General features: G+C 45.3%; 1 long non-coding RNA gene across 1 annotated transcript in view; it reads left to right on the top strand.

Annotated features, from left to right (window-relative positions):
• Positions 1-22414, top strand: part of LOC137557012 (uncharacterized) — an 82254-nt gene extending 59840 nt beyond the window's left edge. The window contains exon 3 of the long non-coding RNA XR_011029518.1: positions 22335-22414. This is a non-coding gene — a long non-coding RNA (uncharacterized lncRNA). The remainder of the gene's footprint in view (positions 1-22334) is intronic.
• The last annotated feature ends 913 nt before the right edge of the window (positions 22415-23327 follow it).

Genomic DNA, 23327 nt, shown 5'->3' with positions numbered 1-23327 from the left:
TTCAACACCATCAACAACAACCAATGCCCTATTATCATATTTCCTACACATTTTCATACAGACACTTAAACAATTAACATTGGTGTAATAGTACACTTATTTTGTTTTGTTTTTCAAATTTAACTTCATTAAGTTATATTTAGGAAAAGCCCTTCCCCTCCCCCTCCTTTTTTTTTTTTTTTTTTTTTTTTAGTAAATTAAGACTCTGATATTCTATTCTTAGCCATCACGTTTCAGTGTGCTCCACAGCAAAACACACAACACGCTAATCAGTAGTGTGTGATGCATGTGGCCAGTGTGGCCACACCATCCTCATCTCTGTTCCTCAGGATGGGAGATTCCCTTCCTACTGCTGACCTGGGGCATCCTCTTCCGGGATACTGAGCTGTAGAGATATCCAGACTTTTCCTTAAAAAACACGCAGGCTGTGAAGGACTGTTGACTCTGTGAACTGCTCTGTTGATCAGTAGCAGCATCCTGTACGTAAAACCATTGTGTTCCTGCTTTTCCAGGGAGTGTTCACTGAGATTATAGCGTGCCTGTGTGGACAGAACATTCTCACACTGCTGCCTTTAGACTGCTTTGTGTGAAAAACACGGCTGGCATATAATACATTAGCATGCATGGAAATTTCTTCACCCATGTCTGTTATCTGTTTGTTGCTAGTGCCAAGTGCCAACATTAAAACTACAGTTCTAAATATATGATCTAGTAGCTTAATAACTCCTTCCTTCCATGTGTGCCTTAAATTAACATTCATAGCTTCCCTGTGCTGGAAGATTGTTCCTGTATGCTCTGCTATCTCCATGTTCTATTGTAGCTTGCAGCCTCAGCACACAGAGGGACATATGCACTAAAGTACAGTAAAGTTGCCATGTGCAGGGAGCATGCAGCAATTTTAACATTACTTACAGACACATGTAGTACAGTTAGCACATGTTGCACAGTTAGCATGACCCATGTTACCTAGGTAATGCTTGCGTTGCTAGTGTAATGCATGCTACGCTTCCTGCTTAGCATATTACCCTAACAATGCTTGCATTACCTAGATAACACTGGTCCCGCTAATTGTGCAACATGCATTACCTTGTCACTGTAAGTAATGGTAAAATTGCTGGGTGGTCCTTGTGCTTGCCATCTTTACAGTACTTTTGTTCATATGCCACAGAAGGAGATGGGACTGAAGCAGGTGGTTTAGGTGCACGGCGTTTAGCACCAAAACAAGACGCCCCATAACAGTGATGTTATGCTTCATGGGACGCGTAAGGGTAATTTGGGGCTCCGGCGGATGACAGACCCCGAATTACATCTCCCTCCGAGTTGCAAAGTCTCAGAGGGGGAATAGTATTTTATGCTGCCCGTAATTTGAGCATTAGCAGGGTGATCCGTCATTCGTTGCCTAGCTCACCAGCGGTGTACATATACAGTACATACACAATGTGACAGCAATCAGTGTGGCCTGTTATGCATGTAACCAAGATGCACCCGTCAGACACTCACTGCATAGGGCCAACAAGCCTCTCAAAGGCACCATTGTGCCCACTGCAGTTGGACAGGCACAACAAGAACCAATGCAACTCACACTACTAATAATGGATGCAAACTTATGCAACTCACATAAATACAACTTATTATTGGAGATCCTTACCCTTCTCTTTTTTGGAGAGACATCAGTTCCATGCTGCATAGCATGTTAGCAGGGACGCTGCATGCAGGCTTCTCTCAGGGTCCCCACCCTAACCACATTTCTCTGGGTTGTGCTTGTGGGTGGCATCCCCAAGTGCTGAGAGTACCTGGGGCGCTGCCCACGTCGCACCCCTTCCCCTCCCGCATCACAGTTGTTAGCATGTTCCCAAATCTTTGGGTGATTTTAAATGTAGGTTAGGGTGGGGACCCTTAGAGAAGCCTGCATGCGGCGTCCCTGCTAACATGCTTTGCAGCGTGGAACTGATGTCTCTCCCAAAAAGAAAAGGGTAAGGTTCCCCAATAATAAGTTGTATTTATGTGAGCTGCATAAGTTTGCATCCATTATTAGTAGTGTGAGTTGCATTGGTTCTTGTTGTGCCTGTTCAACTGCAGTGAGCACAAATGTGCCTTTGAGAGGCTTGTTGGCTCTATGCAATGAGTGTCTGTCAGGTGCATCTTGGTTAGAAGCATTACAGACCACACTGGTTGCTGTCCCATTGTGTATGTAGTTGCATTAGTTCTTATTGTACCTGTTTTACTGCAGTGAGCACAATTGTGCCTTTAAGAGGCTTATTAGCCCTATGCAATGAGTGTCTGTCAAGTGCATCTTGGTTTGATGTGCGACCATTTCATTTCTACATGCATTATTACCAGCGTAGCCTGTGATCATGTGACCAACAGGATAACTGTGATTAGCCATTTGTGGTGGTGATCACAGGGAAAGTTTTTTTCAGGAACATTCTTTCTAGACATTTAAAGACAAAGACTTATATAGCGCTTTTCTCCTATAGTGTTGGGCGAACATCTAGATGTTCGGGTTCGGGCCGAACAGGCCGAACATGGCCGCGATGTTCGGGTGTTCGACCCGAACTCCGAACATAATGGAAGTCAATGGGGACCCGAACTTTTGTGGTTTGTAAAGCCTCCTTACATGCTACATACCCCAAATTTACAGGGTATGTGCACCTTGGGAGTGGGTACAAGAGGAAAAAAAATTAGCAAAAAGAGCTTATAGTTTTTGAGAAAATCGATTTTAAAGTTTCAAAGGGAAAACTGTCTTTTAAATGCGGGAAATGTCTGTTTTCTTTGCACAGGTAACATGTTTTTTGTCGGCATGCAGTCATAAATGTAATACATATAAGAGGTTCCAGGAAAAGGGACCGGTAACGCTAACCCAGCAGCAGCACACGTGATGGAACAGGAGGAGGCGCAGGAGGAGAAGGCCACGCTTTGTGAGACACAACAACCCAGGCCTTGCATGAGGGCAAGAAGCGTGCGGATAGCATGCTTTGTACCGCCATGCAGTCATAAATGTAATAAAGATAAGTGGTTCAATAAACAGGGACCACGCGGCAACGCTAACCCAGCAGCAGCAGACGTGATGGAACAGGAGCAGGCGCAGGAGGAGAAGGCCACGCTTTGTGAGACACAACAACCCAGGCCTTGCATGAGGGCAAGAAGCGTGCGGATAGCATGCTTTGTACCGCCATGCAGTCATAAATGTAATAAAGATAAGTGGTTCAATAAACAGGGACCACGCGGCAACGCTAACCCAGCAGCAGCAGACGTGATGGAACAGGAGCAGGCGCAGGAGGAGAAGGCCACGCTTTGTGAGACACAACAACCCAGGCCTTGCATGAGGGCAAGAAGCGTGCGGATAGCATGCTTTGTACCGCCATGCAGTCATAAATGTAATAAAGATAAGTGGTTCAATAAACAGGGACCACGCGGCAACGCTAACCCAGCAGCAGCAGACGTGATGGAACAGGAGCAGGCGCAGGAGGAGAAGGCCACAGTTTTTGAGACACAACAACCTAGGCCTTGCATGAGGACAAAAAGCGTGCGGATATAGCAGCAATGCTTTTTGCCGCCATGCAGTCATAAATGTAATACAGATGAGAGGTTCAATAAACAGGGACCGGAAATGCTACACCATCCCAGATGTTCATTGGTCATGTTACTTGGTTGGGGTCCTGGAGTGTTGCGTAGTCATTTCCAATCCAGGATTGATTCATTTTAATTTGAGTCAGACGGTCTGCATTTTCTGTGGAGAGGCGGATACGCCGATCTGTGATGATGCCTCCGGCAGCACTGAAACAACGTTCCGACATAACGCTGGCTGCCGGGCAAGCCAGCACCTCTATTGCGTACATTGCCAGTTCGTGCCAGGTGTCTAGCTTCGATTCCCAATAGTTGAAGGGTGCAGATGGATTGTTCGACACAGCTACGTCATCTGACATGTAGTCCTTGACCATCTTCTCCAGGCGATCGGTGTTGGAGGTGGATCTGCACGCTTGCTGTTCAGTGGGCTGCTGCTGCATGGGTGTCAGAAAATTTTCCCACTCCAAGGACACTGCCGATACCATTCCCTTTTGGGCACTAGCTGCGGCTTGCGTTGTTTGCTGCCCTCCTGGTCGTCCTGGGTTTGCGGAAGTCAGTCTGTCTGCGTACAACTGGCTAGAGGAGGGGGAGGATGTCAATCTCCTCTCTAAAGTCTCCACAAGGGCCTGCTGGTATTCTTCCATTTTGACCTGTCTGACTCTTTCTTCAAGCAGTTTTGGAACATTGTGTTTGTACCGTGGATCCAGAAGGGTATAAACCCAGTAATTGGTGTTGTCCAGAATGCGCACAATGCGTGGGTCACGTTCAATGCAGTCTAGCATGAATTGAGCCATGTGTGCCAGAGTCCTACCAGAATCCTCATCATCCTCTTGTGAGCGTTGTGATAGTTGTTGTGATGCATCATAGTAGTCACCTTCCTCCTGGTCTGCTTCTGCTGACCATTCGCGTTGAATTGTGGAAGTCCAACGTGCACCGCTCTGGCCCTCGTCAGTGGTGGCATGAAATTCCTGCTCCAACTCCAGCTGTTCCTCCTCCTCTTCTTCGTCATAGCTGCTGGGGCCAGCGTTCCCTGAGGCGGATGGCCTGATGTTGGTACCATCACGCTGATCGTTTTCTCCTTCAGATTCCCCCAGTTGCATCATGACAGCTGTTTCCTTGATTTTCAACATTGACCTCTTCAGTAAACACAGCAGTGGTATGGTAATGCTGACTGAAGAGTTGTCACTGCTCACAAGCAACGTGGATTGCTCAAAATTTTGGAGGACTTGGCAGAGGTCCAACATGTTGGCCCAATCGGATCCACAGAAGCTTGGCAGCTGTCCGGATGCGCCTCGGTACTGCGCCGTCATGTACTGGACCACTGCACTCTTCTGCTCACAAAAGCGTGCTAGCATGTGCAGCGTAGAATTCCAGCGCGTAGGGACATCACACAGCAAGCGATGGTGGGGGAGATTGAAGCGCTCCTGCATCTTGGCGAGTGCCCCCGAAGCAGTACTGGAATTTCTACAATGTTTGGCCACTCGACGCACCTTCAACAGAAGATCGGCCACGCCTGGGTATGTCCTCAGGAACCGCTGAACTACTAGGTTCATCACGTGCGCCAGGCAAGGGATGTGTGTCAGCTTAGCCAACCTTAAAGCGCGAATGAGATTACTCCCATTATCACACACAACCATGCCCGGTTTCAAGTCCAGCGGTGCCAGCCACAAATCCGTCTGTTCCTTTATTCCCTTCCAAATTTCCTCCCCTGTGTGCTGCTTATCCCCAAGGCAGATCAGCTTCAGCAACGCTTGCTGACGCATGCCAACAGCTGTGCTGCACTGCTTCCACGATCCTACTGCTGCTGGGTTAGCGTTTCCGGATGAGGTACAGCTTTGAGATGCGTTGGAGGAGAAGGAGTCAGAGAGGTAGGTGCTGCTGTTGTTATCCAGTGGGAGGGACGGCGGTGCAGCTGTTTGCGGCGTGGGCAACACCCGCGCCGTAGCAGGTGAGGAATCGCTGCCAGGCTCCACAAGGTTCACCCAGTGCGCGGTAAGGGAGATGTATCGACCCTGGCCGAACGCACTCGTCCAAGTGTCAGTGGTGAGGTGAACCTTGCAGGCAACGGCATTCTTCAAGCTTCGGGTTATTTTGCTGACCACGTGCTCATGCAACTCAGGCACTGCAGAGCGCGCAAAGTGGTAGCGGCTGGGAACCACGTAACGTGGGATGGCCACTGACATCATGCCCTTGAAGCTGTTTGTCTCCACCACTCGATATGGCAGCATTTCGCAGGCCAGAAGCTTGGCTATGCTGGCTGTTACTGCCACGGCCCGGGGGTCATTTGCTGGCAATTTCCTCTTGCGCTCAAACATCTCCGACACAGACAACTGAACCGTAGCGCTGCACACGGAAGGGCTGTTGGTTGTTGTGTTTGATGAACACTGGGAGACCTCAAGAGCACTACTCCGGAAAGTGACAGTGTCAGCGTCGTCTGATGTTTGTGAATGTTGTGAACCACGCAATGGCTGGGCTACTGCTGCTGCTGAGGCGGGTCTGGTGGTGAGTCTGGTGAACCCAAGGGAGGCAGTGTTGCTGGTACCCTGTCCTGCCGCGTTTGCCCACAGAGTGGGATGTTTGGATAGCATGTGGCGGCTCATGCTGGTGGTGGAGAGGTTGTTAATACTTTTCCCCCTGCTCAGGCGAGTCTTGCACACCTTGCAAATCGCCATGGTAACATCCTCAGTGCAGTCTTCAAAGAAAGCCCAGACTTTGGAGCACCTGCCTCCTTGCTGGCGATTTCTGTTTCCTCCTCTTTTGCCTCTCACTCTAACTTCCACGCTTGTGGTGCCTGAAATTGCGCGCCGCCTACCTTGTGGCACAAGGCGAACTCGTGCAGCAGTGGGTTCTTCAACAGACTCATCTGTGCTGCTGCTACGACGGCGATGTTCTCGTTCACAAATAAAATCTGGGTCTCTGTCCACATTGTCCATACCCTCCTCTTCCATCTCCTCAAACTCATCATATGTCATTGTGGGGGGCCGCCGCCGTGGAGTAGAGCTCCCCAGAACAACCTCTGCGCAGCTCACTCCAACGTCGTCTTCCAGATCTTGTCGGCCGACCTCCTGCAATTGCAACCCCTCCTGCCCAACTTGCTCTGGGATTTGGGTTTCCGAGTCCTCCTCGGACTCGCCTTGTATTTCAGTGCGCGGTGCATTTCCCACAGTTAATGGTTGTGAATCCGGGCACAACATTTCTGGCTGTTCCTCCATTGACCTTTCATAGGTGGAAGTTTGTTGGGCTGGGAATAGCTCCTGCGAATACCCCATTGTGTCCTGAGGTAATTCATAGGACTGGTTATCTGGCAGTTGTGTGCGTGGTGTCGCTGCCGGTTGTGTCAGCTTTGTGCCCACTGGCTCCTTGTAACTGGCTGAGGACTCGGACCTCGTGCGTGATGTGCTGGTGCTGCTTAACCCACTGCTGGACGCTTGAGAGGTCATCCAAGTAATTATCTGGTCCTGTTCTTTTGGATTTGTGAGGGTTGTTGTCCTGGACAACATGGGCGGTATTGAGTGGGTTTTCTTGGGTGCTCCCCTGTGGCCTGTACGTGAACCGTCAGGGGAAACACCTCTTCCCTTGCCCCTTCCTCTTTCACCGGATTTCTTCCTCATTTCACTTATCCTTACAGTACACGCTGACTGGCAGCAGTACAGTGGCAGTACAGAAATGCTATACAGTACCACTATTCCCAGCAGCGACACAGAGCACAATGCTATACAGTGGCGGGTGAGCGGTGTACTACTGTACCCAGGCCCAGCAGACACAGAGTGGAAGTAAACACAATGCTATATAGTCTGGCTGAGCGGTGTACACAGAGTGGCAGTACACACAATGCTATATAGTCTGGCTAAGCCGTGTACACAGAGTGTCAGAAAACACAATGCTATATATAGCGTGGCTGAGCGAGGTGCACAGTGGCAGTACACACAATGCTATATTAGTCAGGCTAAGCCGTGTACACAGAGTGTCAGTAAACAATGGTATATAGTCTGGCTGAGCGGTGTACACAGAGTGTCAGTAAACAACGGTATATAGTCTGGCTGAGCGGTGTACACAGAGTGGCAGTAAACACAATGCTATATATAGCGTGGCTGAGCGAGGTGCACAGTGGCAGTACACACAATGCTATATAGTCAGGCTAAGCCGTGTACACAGAGTGTCAGAAAACACAATGCTATATATAGCGTGGCTGAGCGAGGTGCACAGTGGCAGTACACACAATGCTATATTAGTCAGGCTAAGCCGTGTACACAGAGTGTCAGAAAACACAATGCTATATATATAGCGTGGCTGAGCGAGGTGCACAGTGGCAGTACACACAATGCTATATATAGCGTGGCTGAGCGAGGTGCACAGTGGCAGTACACACAATGCTATATATAGCGTGGCTGAGCGAGGTGCACAGTGGCAGTACACACAATGCTATATTAGTCAGGCTAAGCCGTGTACACAGAGTGTCAGAAAACACAATGCTATATATATAGCGTGGCTGAGCGAGGTACACAGTGGCAGTAAACAATGCTATATATAGTGTGGCTGAGCGAGCGGTGTACTACTGTTCCCAGCAGCGACACACAATGACTGGGGGGGACCCTGGCTAGCGTGGCTGGAGAGCGAACTACCCTGCCTGCCTACCCAAAGCTAAACCCACAGACAAATGGCGGAGATATGACGTGGTTCGGGTATTTATTTACCCGAACCACGTGACCGTTCGGCCAATCAGAGCGCGTTCGGGCCCGAACCACGTGACCCGTTCGGCCAATCACAGCGCTAGCCGAACGTTCGGGGAACGTTCGGCCATGCGCTCTTAGTTCGGCCATGTGGCCGAACGGTTTGGCCGAGCACCGTCAGGTGTTCGGCCGAACTCGAACATCACCCGAACAGGGTGATGTTCTGCAGAACCCGAACAGTGGCGAACACTGTTCGCCCAACACTACCTGGCGACTCAAAGCGCCAGAGCTGCAGCCACTAGGACGCGCTATATAGGCAGTAGCAGTGTGACTTGCCTAAGGTCTCCTACTGAATAGGTGCTGGCTTACTGAACAGACAGACCCGAGATTTGAACCCTGAATACTTTTGTCAGAGGCAGAGCCCTTAAAGAGACACTGAAGCGAAAAAAAAAATTATGGTATTATGATTTGTATGTGTAGCACAGCTAAGAAATAAAACATTAAGATCAGATACATCAGTGTAATTGTTTCCAGTACAGGAAGAGTTAAGAAACTCCAGTTGTTATCTCTATGCAAAAAAGCCATTAATCTCTACGACTTTCAAAGTCGGGGAGAGGGCTGTCTTCTGACTTTTATTATCTCAACTGTAAGTGAACAGTTTTCTTTTTATCTGCCAGAGGAGAGGTCATTAGTTCACGGACTGCTCTGAAAGACTCATTTTGAATGCAGAGTGTTGTGTAATCTGCACATATTAGAGAATGATGGCAATGTTAGAAAAAACACTATATACCTGAAAATAAAAATATGAGAATATTTTCTTTGCTGCTAATCTTCTAGTAATTATTCATAGTACACAACCAATTCATTATATCATATATTTTTTTTCGCTTCAGTGTCTCTTTAACCATTACACTTTTCAGCCATTTAGATCAAAAGCACCCCATAGTGAATGTCCATGTAGGTATCCACAGGTAAAACCTCTTGGAAAGCTAACTACCTACTGCCATATTCAGTGGGTACCCAGTTTCCTCATTTATCTTCATCATCAGATCATAAAATAATGTCTGTATGTCTGTCTGTTACTATTAGTAGATATATTTTCTAAGGATATACACATAAAATAGGCTTTATCCTTTTATCTTTCATCAGTTTCTTATTCATAGCTCTGGAATGTTATAATGAGGTACAGTAACTAAGCATTCCTTTGCAATCATTTTGCCATCATTATAGCCGTTTGGTCATTCCTTTCATTGTACATTATTTGAATTTGGCCACGTAATCATCGTAAACACATTCTGCCAGAATCGAGCAGTAAAGTCCAGGATCCAAAAACGTTACCAAAATATTCCATATAGTGTACTGACATATTCCATATAGTGTAACCAAAGGTGCTTAGTGGAGCTCATTACAGTTCTCTGGTACGAAATAATAAAAAACGAAAATTCTGGATAGCGTAATCTCACACTGGAACATTATTATTCAGCTTTCTGCATTCCAAAACAACACCTGCTAGGAAAGACTTCGTGTATCCGCCGCCAAGTTTGGATGTGTGCCTTTGTATCCCATGCATTGGCAACAACATATACACTACAGAGCAGGTGTGACTGTTGAAAACAAATTCAACTTCCCCCACTCCCTGTTTTAACAGTCAAGTACTTCAAACTCACCTTTTAAAATTTGCCAACATTAAACCTTTTTTATAGTTTTCTTTTCTTTTTTTTTTGTTTTGTTTTATATGCCAAAATACAATATAAAATTATATATCAGGCCCTAGCCTTTATTGTCCCACAATGTAAACAGTCCCTAGCATATTAAATATATTACCTCTTACTTGTAGTACATAAAACACTTGGAAATAAAAGTTTACCATTTGCCAAGAAACCTTTCAAATTTTCATTAGGCAAAAAATGCAGTTCACCGTGAAAAACGCTTGCCATACTTTAAAGCTAAGGTGAAACAAAAAGTAATTTTAGGAGGAGTTACAGACTAAAATGAAGGTATTCTAATGTTACACGAAGGAACTCATTTAATGAAGGTTTCTGGGCTGGAGGCATCTGAGGACATAGGTAATCCTGCAAACCTCAAATGTATTTAGTAAAAATCACTGGCTATGAGGTGGCAAGAGTTTACAACCTCTGTCTGGGTCATGTCAGATAATAGTCAGCATTGCTTAAAGGACCTTTGTCGTGAAAATCTTAACATTTAAAATACATGTAAACATATACATTTCTTTCAAAGTAAAATGAGCCATAAATTACTTTTCTCCTACGTTGCTGTCACTTACAGTAAGTAGTAGAAATCTAACATTACCGACAGATTTTGGACTAGCCCATCTTCTCATGGGGGGTTCTCAGGGTTTTCTTTATTTTTAAAAGCACTTAGTGAATGACAGTTGCTCCGTCCAACTGACAAAATAGTGTGCAGTGAGCAGAGAGGCTGGCCAACATATTTGTATAAATCTTTTTCAGGGAATGTCTTTATAAATAATAAAGGCCATGCTGAGAATCCCCTATGAAGAGATGAACTAGACCAAAACCTGTCAGTTCTGGCAGAGTTCTACTACCTAGCGTAAGTGAAAGCAACATAGGAGAAAAGTAATTTATAGCTCATTTTACTCTGGAAGAAATGTACTTCTTATTTGCATGTGTTTTAAATTTTAAGATTTTCGTGACAGTTCCTCTTTAAAAGTAACCAAGCACCACTTTTTTTCCCCGGAACTGCCAGGTTCCCCCTCCCCTCCTAGCTGTCCATTATTTATCCAGGAGAAGGTGTGATGATAGCATGTGTGACTTCAATATACTCTTTGAAGCACAGTGTTGAATCTACCCACCCCCCTGCTGATGAAAGCTTTTTGTTTGCTTGCTGCTAATGTGTGCAATAAAATAATTACATCAGTCTTTGTCTGCCTGAAACTTCTGCAGTTGGGCAGGCCTGGGAAGTAGGAAGAAACTGTAAAAAGAAGAGGTACATCACGAGCCCAACCCCCTCCCCAGCGGTGGGAGAGGCTGATGTCCTGCAACTCCTGTCAACACTAAACATCAGGAAAGCCCCCGGCCCTGACGGCGTGACTCCAGCCTGCCTGAAAACTTGCGCCAGGCAACTCGCTCCCATCCTCTCCTCCATTTTCACCAAGTCACTAAGGGAAGGAAAGGTCCCCGCCTGCTTCAAGAGGTCGACCATCATCCCGGTCCCTAAGAAACAGGGAGTTTCCGAGCTTAACAACTTTAGACCAGTGGCCCTCACGTCCGTCATAATGAAAACCCTGGAGCGAGCAGTTCTATCCAACCTCAAACTCTCCACCTTGCCCCTTCTGGATCCCTATCAGTTCGCGTATAGGGCAAACAGGTCCACTGACGACGCAGTAAACATCTGCCTTGAATCTATCTATGACCACCTGGATAGACCAAACACGTACGCCAGAATCCTACTCTTGGACTTCAGCTCGGCGTTCAACACCATTTGCCCACGCATTCTGCAGGAAGAACTAGCGGCACTGGGAGTGCACCCAAGCCTACGACTCTGGATCACAGACTTTCTCACCAACAGGACCCAAGTCGTCAGGCTGGGGGACATCAGCTCACGGAGTATGACCACAAACACAGGTGCACCTCAAGGATGCGTCCTGTCCCCACTGCTGTTCTCCCTTTACACAAACAGATGCAGATCCAGAGCGGACTCAGTTAAGGTCATCAAGTTCGCCGATGATACTACTATCATTGGACTTGTCACCAAGAACAATATCCAGGAGTACTGTCAGCAGGTGGAGAGAATCTCCCTCTGGTGCAAGGAGAACAGGCTGGTGCTAAACACTGCAAAAACCGTCGAGCTAATTGTCGACTTCAGAAGGTCCGCTTCCACCCCACCCCCAATTCACATCGACGGGACGGAGGTGGCAAGAGTACCCTGCGCTCGCCTCCTGGGCACCACAATCTCCAGTGACCTCACCTGGAGGCCCAACATCACCGTGGTACAGAGGAAAGCCCAGCAGAGACTGTACTTCCTCCGCCAGCTGAGGAAGTTTGGCATGACCCAAGAGATTCTGACCAACTTCTACTCCGCTACCATTGAGTCGATCCTCTGCTCATCCATCCTGGTCTGGTACGCTGGCGCAACCGCCAGCGACAGGCACTCACTTCAGAGGGTCATCAGGGCGGCAGAGAGGGTCATTGGGAGACCCCTCCCCTCACTTGCCCTCCTACACAACAAAAGACTGAGATCGAGGGCCCTGAAGATCGCTAACGACCCCTCCCACCCGGGCCACTGCTACTTTAGTCCGATGCCACTTGGACGAAGGCTTCGGGCCATCTCCACAAAGACGGCTAGGCATAGTAATTCCTTCTTTCCCTCAGCCGTCAGCCTCCTGAACTCCCTCAACATACTCCCCACCAGGGCACCCCCATGCAATATAGAACTTCCACGGACAGAGCCAACTGCTGCTCTAGCATGCAATCTGTAAACGCAAATGTAATGTACAATGTAAATGCAACTGGGAAGCAAATGTAAACGTCTGCCACTGACATGTGAAATTGTAATTGTAATTGTAACCGTCTGCTACTGACATGTATAAGTGTAAATTTTTCTGTTCCTCCCTTCTGAGCCAAATGTACTGTGCCAAACCCAATTCCGGGCATGACCCAGTCATGCTTGGCGAAATAAACGATTCCTGATTCCTGATTCCTGATTCCTGATTTTTTTTTATTTTTTTTTTTATTAATAGGCCACATTATTGGCATATTAAATGTGCAATTGAGATGTCCTGGGTGCAACAAAAACACCTAGTATGCAAAATTGTATTCGGCTGCAAAAATGGAGGAAGTTAGCTTCACCATCACCAGCATAGAGGTTCCCTCCGTAGAAATGGTTCCTACTCCTATCTACACCAGTCAGTAAGCAAGCAGACATTTCATGCTCATGCACCTGAGATTCAAACTGAGGCACTGTCAATTTCAGTAACATTTCTCCAGAGAAGGACAAACTGTACTACTCACACCATTAAAGAGACTCCGTAAAAAAAATTGCATTCTGTTTTTTATCATCCTACAAGTTCAAAAAGCTATTCTAATGTGTTCTGGCTTACTGCAGCACTTTGTACTATCACAGTCTCTGTAATAAATCAACTTATCTCTCTCTTGTCAGACTTGTCAGCCTGTATCTGGAAGGCTGCCAAGTTCTTCAGTGTTGTGGTTCTGCTATGAACTATCCCTTCCAGGCCCCTGTATGCACACTGCCTGTGTGTTATTTAGGATTAGAGCAGCTTCTCTCTTCTCTCTTATCTTTTACAAGCTGGATAAATCGTCCTCTGAGCTGGCTGGGCTTTCACATACTGAAGAATTACAGACAAGGGCAAAGCTGTTTGCAGGAAGAAACAAGCAGCCTGAAACTTCAGCGCATGAGAACAGGGGGAAAGAAACACACAAATAATCTCTTGAGATTCAAAAGGAAGGCTGTATACAGCCTGCTTGTGTATGGATGTATTTTCTATGTGTGGACATACTGTACATCAACCTACTTCCTGTTTTGGTGGCCATTTTGTTTGTTTATAAACAAACTTTTTAAAACTGTTTTTAACCACTTTTAATGCGGCGAGGAGCGGCGAAATTGTGTCAGAGGGTAATAGGAGATGTCCCCTAACGCACTGGTATGTTTACTTTTGTGCGATTTTAACAATACAGATTCTCTTTAAGTAAATAGGTTGTGTTAGGCCTCATTCACACTTCGTGCGCTTCTGTCCGCTTTTTTTCAGCACATCAATGTTACAGATTGATACATGTTGCTGAAAATACTGATAGAAGTGCACAGATGGAAACGAGGTCTTGGCGTAAGCCACAAACACTGGTTCACACGACAGCTGGGGCCCCCGGACTCTCTCACTTTCCCGAACTCTCACCACAAGGGAACTCACCCCCACTGCCTCTATACTGAATGCTAACTGCAACACACACAATTGCTCACTCCTAGCTCTACCAACTTCCTACCTTTATCAGGTCAGCAGGCGCCTGTCAGCCAATCAGGTGCACAGTTATACACCCTTTGCCTGCCATACCAAATCTAGCGTGAATTGCATCAATTAGGCAGCATTCAGGTAAGAGGCTTCGGTTGGATGTAATCGTAGATTATGTCACTAGCATTACCGCCCCGTGCAGGCATCCCTCCCACAGGGGTCCCTCCATAACCACTCACCTGTCCCCCGCAACCACATGGCGCGAGTGGATAAAAAACAGAGTGCACCCGGAGCCAGCGGGGACAAGCGGAGGCCGCGGACAGTTAATGTATAACTTGCCCTGCGCACCTGGGGGCGAGCATTTAACATTAGGGGGATAGCGTCAGGGCGGTGAGGTGGTTGGATGTGGCGTCGCAAGGCCGATTCCTGATCAATTTCAGCATGAAAATGATCGGCAAATGGCCTCCGTGTATGGGCAGCTGACAGATCTTCTTGATCTAATCAGATTCAATTAGAAATATTTGGTCGAATATGCCCATCATCACTAGATGTATGGCTACCTTTAGGGTTTAGGTTGGTGCTGTGGGTAGTGGTCAAATTACATACAAACAATCAATAACCATCTGCACTTAAAAAACACTCACATAAAGCTGGAACTCTAGGAGCAAAAAAGCACATCGATTTCAAAATTGTATTCAATTGCAAAAATAGAGTTCCAGGTTGCTGTGAGTGTGTTTTGAATGCAGAGGGTTAATGATTGTATAAAAATATATCTAAAAGCTATTCTCTCACAAACACCAAGCAGAGTAAATGGGGCTATGCAGTGTTTTCAAAATACCCTTTATTGCCAAAAAGATTGGGATGCCTGACTTTACACTCATGAACTTGAATGACATACTATTCTTGATCTATAGGCTTTATTGTTATCCAACCCTTTGCAGCTATACTAGCCTCATCTCTTCTGGGAAGGCTTTTTTTGACCATTCTTCCAGAACAGCATTGGTGAGGTCAGGCACTGATGTTGGACAAGAAGGACAGGCTCACAGTCATTCACTCTGATTCATCCCAAAGGTGTTCTTTTGGGCTGAGGGCGGAGCTCTATGCAGGCTTGTCAAGTTCCTCCACACCATACTCTCTCAATTCATGTCTTTATAGACCGTGCATTGTGCACTGGTGCACTGTCATGATAAACTAGAAGGTCCAACCCCAAAGTGTTCCCACAAAGTTGTGACAATGAAATGATCAAACATGTTTGGTATCCTGAGGCATTCAGAGTTCCTTTCACTTGAAGTAAAGGGCCAAGCCAAACCCCCGAAAACAATCTAACACCATAATCCCCATTCACCAAACTTAACACTTGCCAATACAGTCATGCAAGTACTGCAAATCAGGGCCGGCCTTAGGTTTCACAGCGCCCTGAGCGAAACCTGATTTTGGTGCCCCCCCCCCCATCCTCTTCATGCGCGCACACACAAACACCTACGATTCCCCCTTTATTATATAAAGGCAGATTCCCCCCTTTAGTGTATGTATAGGCTAGGCTTGCAGATCCTCTTTTAGTGTATATAGGCAGATCCAAGACTATGACTATGGTAGGATTAGCTTGTGAGTTTCTCTGAGGACAGTCAGTGACATGACTATGTACTCTGTAATGTGCTGCAGAAGATGTTAGTGCTATATAAATGCATAATAACAATATGGTAGGACATTAGACTATGACTATGGTGGGGATTAGATTGTGAGCTCCTCTGAGGACAGTCAGTGACATGACTATGTACTATGTAAAGTGCTGCAGGAGAGGTCAGTGCTATAGAAATACATAATAATAATAATAATAATAATAATAATGACTATGGTAGGATTAGATTGTGAGCTCCTCTGAGGACAGTGACATGACTTTGTACTCCGTAAAGTGCTGCAGAAGATGCCAGTGCTGTGTAAACAAATAATAAATGGTAGCACATTGGGCTATGACTATGTTAGAACAGCACGGCCGCGTAGTGGTTAGCACTCTCGCCTTGCAGCGCTGGGTCCCTGATTCAAATCCCAGCCAGGCCAACATCTGCATGGAGTTTGTATGCCCCCCGGCTGTCTGTGTCGGTTTCCTCTAGGCACTCTGGATTCCTCCTGCATCCCAAAAACATACAGATAAGTTAATTAGCTTTCCCCTAAATTGGCCCTAGACAGGAATACATACACTACACTGATACAGACATAGTAGGACTATGGTAGGGATTAGATTGTGAGCTCCTCTGAGGGAGTTAGTGACAAGACTATGCACTCTGTACAGTGCTGCCGAAGATGTCAGCACTAAATAAAAAAAATTGTAATAAAATAAATGGTAGGATTAGACTGTGGGCTCCTCTGAAGACAGTCCGTGACATGACTGTACTCTGTAGAGTGCTGCAGAAGATCATGTCAGTGTTATATAAATGAATAATAATAATAATATGGTAGGACAGAGGGTTGCAAGTAGACTGAGGCAAAGAAGGTGGGCGGGGGGGGGAGCATGGAAGGTGGGCACAGGGGGACGCATGGAAGGTGGGCACAGGGGGACGCATGGGGAAGGTGACACAGGAGACGCATGGAAGGTGAGCACGGGGGGGGGGGATGCATGGAAGGTGGGCACAGGGGACGCATGGAAGGTGGGCACAGGGGGGCTGCATGGAAGGTGGGCACAGGGGGGCTGCATGGAAGGTGGGCACAGGGGGGCTGCATGGAAGGTGGGCACAGGGGGGCTGCATGGAAGGTGGGGACAGGGGGGCTGCATGGAAGGTGGGCACAGGGGGGCTGCATGGAAGGTGGGCACAGGGGGGCTGCATGGAAGGTGGGCACAGGGGGGGATGCATGGAAGGTGGGCACAGGGGGGGATGCATGGAAGGTGGGCACAGGGGGATGCATGGAAGGTGGGCACAGGGGGGCGTAAGGAAGGTAAGCACAGCAGGCAAGGAAGGTGGGCACAGGGGGCGTAAGGAAGGTGAGCACAGCGCAGCATGCAAGGAAGGTGAGCACAGTAGGATGCCAGGAGAGTAGTCACACAAAGAGATGCACAGGGAGAGAGGGTGGACACAGGATAGAGACAGAGATGGACACTAGAATAGAGATCAAATGGCAAAAATAAGAAGCCAGAATATCACCTCTGGTGTGCCTCAGTCTGGCTGTGTCTCAGCTCCCACCTCCATGTACGGCTTGCAGGCTATGTAGATGTTATCTCTGTCTCCGATCTCCACCTCTGTGTACAGCTGCCGGCTGGGTCTGGTTGTGTCTCTGATCTTCCTCTCCTCCATGTACAGCTCCCAGTGCTCGTCTCCCTCCACTGCTCCTCACTCCTCAAAGTACAAATTTCGCGCCACAGCTGCTGCTGAACACTGACACGCAGCTGAAGAAACATCAAGGGGGGAGGAAGCAGGAGGAGGGGTAGGCGGGGCACTGGTCCTTCTGCTAATCAGCAGCTCAGTATTGACGAACACTGACCCAGCTACCACGGAAGATGGACCTGCCAGAGCCCGCAGCCAAGTACATATTCGCCAGAACGGCAGGAGCGCCCCCCTGGAAGCCGGCGCCCTGAGCGACCGCTCTGGTCGCTCAGGTCAAAGGCCGGCCATGCTGCAAATACTGCAAAACATTAGCTATTTACATGCGGTGTCCTTGAAATACTCATCAATTGGGATTTATACACACCAAAATCAGAGTAAAATATAAAACAACATAATTTGCCCAGTTTACTAAAAGCAGACTTCCTGTCATTACTGCCACTGCTGGACCTGTGCATTTGACATCACTTCCGCCCTCGCCCCATTCCACTGCCTCGCACCAGTCACCAACACTAGTAAACGCATATGTACAGGGCTTGCTGCTACCACCATGACAGTGTGTTCCATTCTCAAATTATTTATAATCTGCTTGCCCTTGATTGTTTCAATAAAATACAATGGACCACAAAACCTGCTTGCACTGGTGCGAAGTAAAACAACATGCAGAGCAGAACCTGCCTGTTCTCAATGATCATCAGTCATCTGGTGGCCACCCATGACATTTATAAAGAACCTGCGTGTTCTCATAGGCAGTAAATAATGTAGTAGAGAGCATCTTTTTAGCAGTTCTCATCAGTCATCTAAGCATGCAGCCATCCTTCCAGTAATAGCTAACAATGCAATATACTGTATATACTCCTACCACTCATATTGTACTAATGTATAGCAAGCTCTTGCAAAAGCTTCTTTAAATATGCTGCTGGGGCTCCCCATTGGTCCCTTAAGCAGGAAGTGCTTAAATGATACTTCCTGGTCAGCAGAGCTCTTTCAATTTATCAAAGTTTAGTCCTGTGCTTTCTGCCGCATTGCTACACCTTTATCCCAAAGTAAGGAGGATTCCCATTTCCGGCAGCACATTTAAAGGTGCTTTTGCAAGAGCTTGGTATACATTAGTATAGAAAATGGAGGTGGAGATTGATGTGTGCAGCGCATACGTGGGTGTGTGGCGGGAATCTTCAAACAACATTCAAAGGATATTGAAGTGTAATGATTTCTGTGGATAGGGGCATTTAATCATTAACCACTTAAAGAGGAACTCCAGTGAAAATAATGTAGTAAAAAAAGTGCTTCATTTTTTACCATAATTATGTATAAATGATTTAGTCAGTGTTTGCTCATTGTAAAATCTTTCCTCTCCCAGATTCACATTCTGACATGTATTACATGGTGACATTGTTACTGTGGGCAGGTTATTTAGCTGTTTCTAGCTGCTCTGTCTGTTAGAGACAGCTAATAACAGCTATTTCCTGTCTCTGAACATTGTTACATTGTGGCAGTTTGCCAGCAGTACCGCGGTATTCAGAGCCTCTTGTGGGAGGGGTTTCAGCACAAAATCAGTCACACAGCGCCCCCTGATGGTCCGTTTGTGAAAATCATTGTCTTTCTCATGTAAAATGGGGTATCAGCTACTGATTGGGAAAAAGTTCAATTCTTGGTTGGAGTTTCTCTTTAAGCCCGAAGGGTTGTTTATTTTATGCATCTGAGCAACTTTCACTTCCCATTCATTTGCCAATAACTTTATCACTACTCATCACAATGAATTGTTCTATATCTTGTTTTTTCTGCCACCAATTAGGCTTTCTTTGGGTGATATATTTTGCTAAGAATTATTTTATTCTAAATCCATTTAACAGGAATATTAAGAAAGAAATGGAAAACAATCATTATTTCTCAGTTTTTGGCCATTATAGTTTGAAAATAATACATGCTAACGTAATTAAAACCCATGTATTTTATTTGTCCATTTGTCCCGCTTATTACACCATTTAAATTATGTCCCTATCACAATGTATGGCGCCGATATTTTATTTGGAAATAGAGGTGCATTTTTTCAATGTTGCGTCCATTACTATTTCCAAGCCCATAATTTAAAAAATTATATTAATATACTCCTTATATGCTTCTTTAAAAAGTTCAGACCCTTAGATAACTATTTATGTTGTTTGTTTGTTTGTTTGTTTTTTAATTGTAATTTTGTTTTTTTTATAAAAAAATGTATTTGGGTAATTTGTGGTGGGAGGTAAACAGCTAATTTTAAATGTAAAATAATGCATTTGTTTAATAAAAAATAGATGTGGGTGTAGGTTTACTATTTGGCAGCGGGAGTGCGCGCAGCCCAACTGGACAAGAATGTAATAATAATAGAGGATTTTTTGTTACATCTTTATTTAACTTTTGTTGTGGAAATGGGTTTCAGGGTACATTAGTTCCCCTACACCCATTTCATTTCACCTTGAAGAGCAAGCATCTGGGTGTCCCATTGTTAAAGGGGTACCCCATATGCCAACATGACCACCTTCCCCATGGCCTTTACCTTCCCCTGAAGAAGAGCCCATTGTCCATGGTATGCTAGTACTATAGCCTATATTTGTTTTTTTTCAAATATTAAGTCAAGGTGAGAGCAACTACAATCTCTAAGGTTTTTATTACTGTTGCTGAGTTATATATACAGCGCTATTCACGATTTCTAAATATTTACCAGTAAGATTTGTGTGATATCAGAACAGACGTTTTGTTAAAATGGCCATTGACAGTTACAGTGAACTTGATTCAGGTCTGTAAGTGAGTTAGTACACAGTGCAATTCATTCTTTATAGATACTTAGAATAACTGGAAGAGATTCACATGTGTAGTTGCTTTGTTTTCTGGTTGCTGAGGGATACAGGAGATGGCTATAGGATGCCTGGGTATAGTGGGAAAAAATGTACTGAAGTCTGTGTTGAACTTTGGAGTCAGCTGTGGATGGAGCTGTGCGGTCCCTTTAGGGATTCCCTCCCATATTCAGAACAACTCCTGTTACATTTTTGTTACTTACATTATCTTTTGGCCAAGTACTTTGTCACACAAAAATGTGTTTCTGCGTATTACAGAATGCATTTTTTATTTAAACTTCCTATTTGCACTAAAGGAGCACAAGTAGGATATTTATAGATGTTTATTTTGCAGAAACTGGTTAAACAGTAAAAGGGGGCTTCAACATCATTTATCCTCAACATATGGTGTACTATGCTGTTTTATCATGCATATCTGGACCTTTTAAAGACAATATACGGAGCAACCTGGCCTGGCAAAACAGTTCACACCTGCATAGGGATGGTCAGAAATGCCAATATCCGCTTCCGCTGAAAATCTACTTTCCGCCATTGCCGATTCCGCTACCGATTTCCACATTCCGATGTGGATTTTTGTGGAAATTTCCGCTGACTTTAACTTCGATTTTCTCAAAAACTACAAGGTCTTTTGGAAATTTTCCTTTTGTTCCCACTCTTCTGCTTAATATACCGATTCTGCTACCGATTTCCACATTCTGATGTGGATTTTTGTGGAAATTTCTGCCGACTTTAGCTTTGATTTTTCTCAAAAACTACAAGGTTTTTGTGAATTTTTCCTCTTGATCCCACTCTTCTGTTTAATATACCCTGAAATGTGGTGTTTCTAGCACCTATTGGGGCTTTGCTATTAACCTCTAAAGTCAGCAGCATACCACATATCGGTAATGCGGATTTTCCGCATTTTACATTACAGTCAATGGCCGCCGACTTTAGCGGTTAATAGCAAAGCCCCCGTAGGTGCTAGAAACACCAAATTTTTAGGGTATATTAAGCAGAAGAGTGGGAACAAGAGGAAAAAACAATCTTTCAAAAAAACCTTGTAGTTTTTGAGAAAATCAATGTTAAATTGGTGAGAATTTCTGCGATTTCTGCGAAGATCCACCTACCGCACTTACATTACCAATTTCCGAATTCCGATGCGGAAATGCAATTTACGAAAGGAAATGCGGAAATGTTATTTCCGCGGAATCCAAACGAGCATACCTACACCTGCATAATGATTGTCAATTAACTAGACTTGTGGAAGGAATGGGATTACTTGTGAATTATATTTGCCTTGGTATTTATTTCACTCATTAGAACTGAATAAATAATAATGTGGATAAACATCATCTTGCCCAAAAAAAGGTGTCTAGTTGAAGCTACCTTATTTTCCTTTGGATAGACCATGACCTGGATAAATAAAAGCCTTCACAGAGACTAATTCACATAATTTATATCACAAGGGAGAAGATTGAACATGGCAGTGAGATGACATACAGAACATGTTTAGTGGCGCTCTACAGTCTTACTATTTCCCATTGTACATAAGTGCTGTAATGAAAAGGGAAGTCAGAACAGCTGCTATTACGTTTTCTGAAGAAGGAACGCTATTCTGAAAAATACTACATGTTTACATAATGTTAAGTCCTACGTTTGTCTCTTGAATAAACACTGAATTCATTTTCACAAAGAACAAAGATGTCGCCCCTGTGTTTTTGAATGGCCTATTAGACCCTTGACATAACCATTTTCACGTTTGCACGGCTTTTTGACTTCAATTGAAAACAGTCACAGGGAAATTACTTATTTTCTCTTAAGAAGGTCGAACAGCTAAGCTAACTAGCAAAGTTGATTAAATGAGCCATATATCTTAGTGATAAATGGTCTGTACCTTGATAGGCATTCATTACCAATGAAATCTTTACTTTAGCATCATGAAAGAGGGAACAGGACTAGCTGTGATGATTGCTACTAGGTACTATTTATAACCAGAGGCTCGGGAAACCGATTAGATGTTTTTTTTTTTCAGAGTACCGGCCTAAGTCAGCAAGTACTAATGAAGAAAAGAAGTCAATGGAGTTTCAAGACAGAAAATCATAACACAAAAGAAACTGCAACTGAAAGCAAGTACCACATTTATTACCCATTATAGTAATGGAGTTTGTTGACTCTTTAGTAAATCAGGCAAAATTTAGTCAAAATATACCGTATATACTCGCAAGCAAGCCGACCCGCATGTAAGCCGACCCCCCCACTTTTACCCCAAAAAACAGGAAAAAATGATTGACCCTCATGTAAGCCGGGGGTAGGAAACGCTGGCCGCATGATCCCCCCAGTATGTCCCAGTATAGCTAGTATAGTGCCCAGTATAGGTAGGTAGTGCTCAGTATAGCTAGTAAAATGCCCCAGTATAGCTAGTATAGTGCTCAGTATAGCTAGTATAGTGCTCAATATAGCTAGTATAGTGCTCAGTATAGCTAGTATAGTGCTCAGTATAGCTAGTATAGTGCTCAGTATAGCTAGTATAGTGCTCAGTATAGCTAGTGAAGTGCCCCAGTTTAGCTAGTATAGTGCTCAGTATAGTGCCCCATTATAGCTAGTATAGTGCCCCATTATAGCTAGTATAGTGCCCCCAGTATAGCTAGTATAGTGCCCCCAGTATAGCTAGTATAGTGCCCCCAGTATAGCTAGTATAGTGCCCCATTATAGCTAGTATAGTGCCCCCAGTATAGCTAGTATAGTGCTCAGTATAGTGCCCCATTATAGCTAGTATAGTGCCCCATTATAGCTAGTATAGTGCCCCCAGTATAGCTAGTATAGTGCCCCATTATAGCTAGTATAGTGCCCCAAGTATAGCTAGTATAGTGCCCCATTATAGCTAGTATAGTGCCCCATTATAGCTAGTATAGTGCCCCATTATAGCTTGTATAGTGCCCCATTATAGCTTGTATAGTGCCCCAGTATAGCTTGTATAGTGCCCCATATAGCTAGCATAGTGCCCCAGTATGGGTGGGTAGGTGCT

This window comes from Hyperolius riggenbachi, chromosome 1 (assembly GCF_040937935.1).
Source record: "Hyperolius riggenbachi isolate aHypRig1 chromosome 1, aHypRig1.pri, whole genome shotgun sequence".
NCBI classification, from domain to species: domain Eukaryota; kingdom Metazoa; phylum Chordata; class Amphibia; order Anura; family Hyperoliidae; genus Hyperolius; species Hyperolius riggenbachi.
Note: the sequence above shows the minus strand (reverse complement) of the source record. Positions and strands in the feature narration are given on the sequence as shown.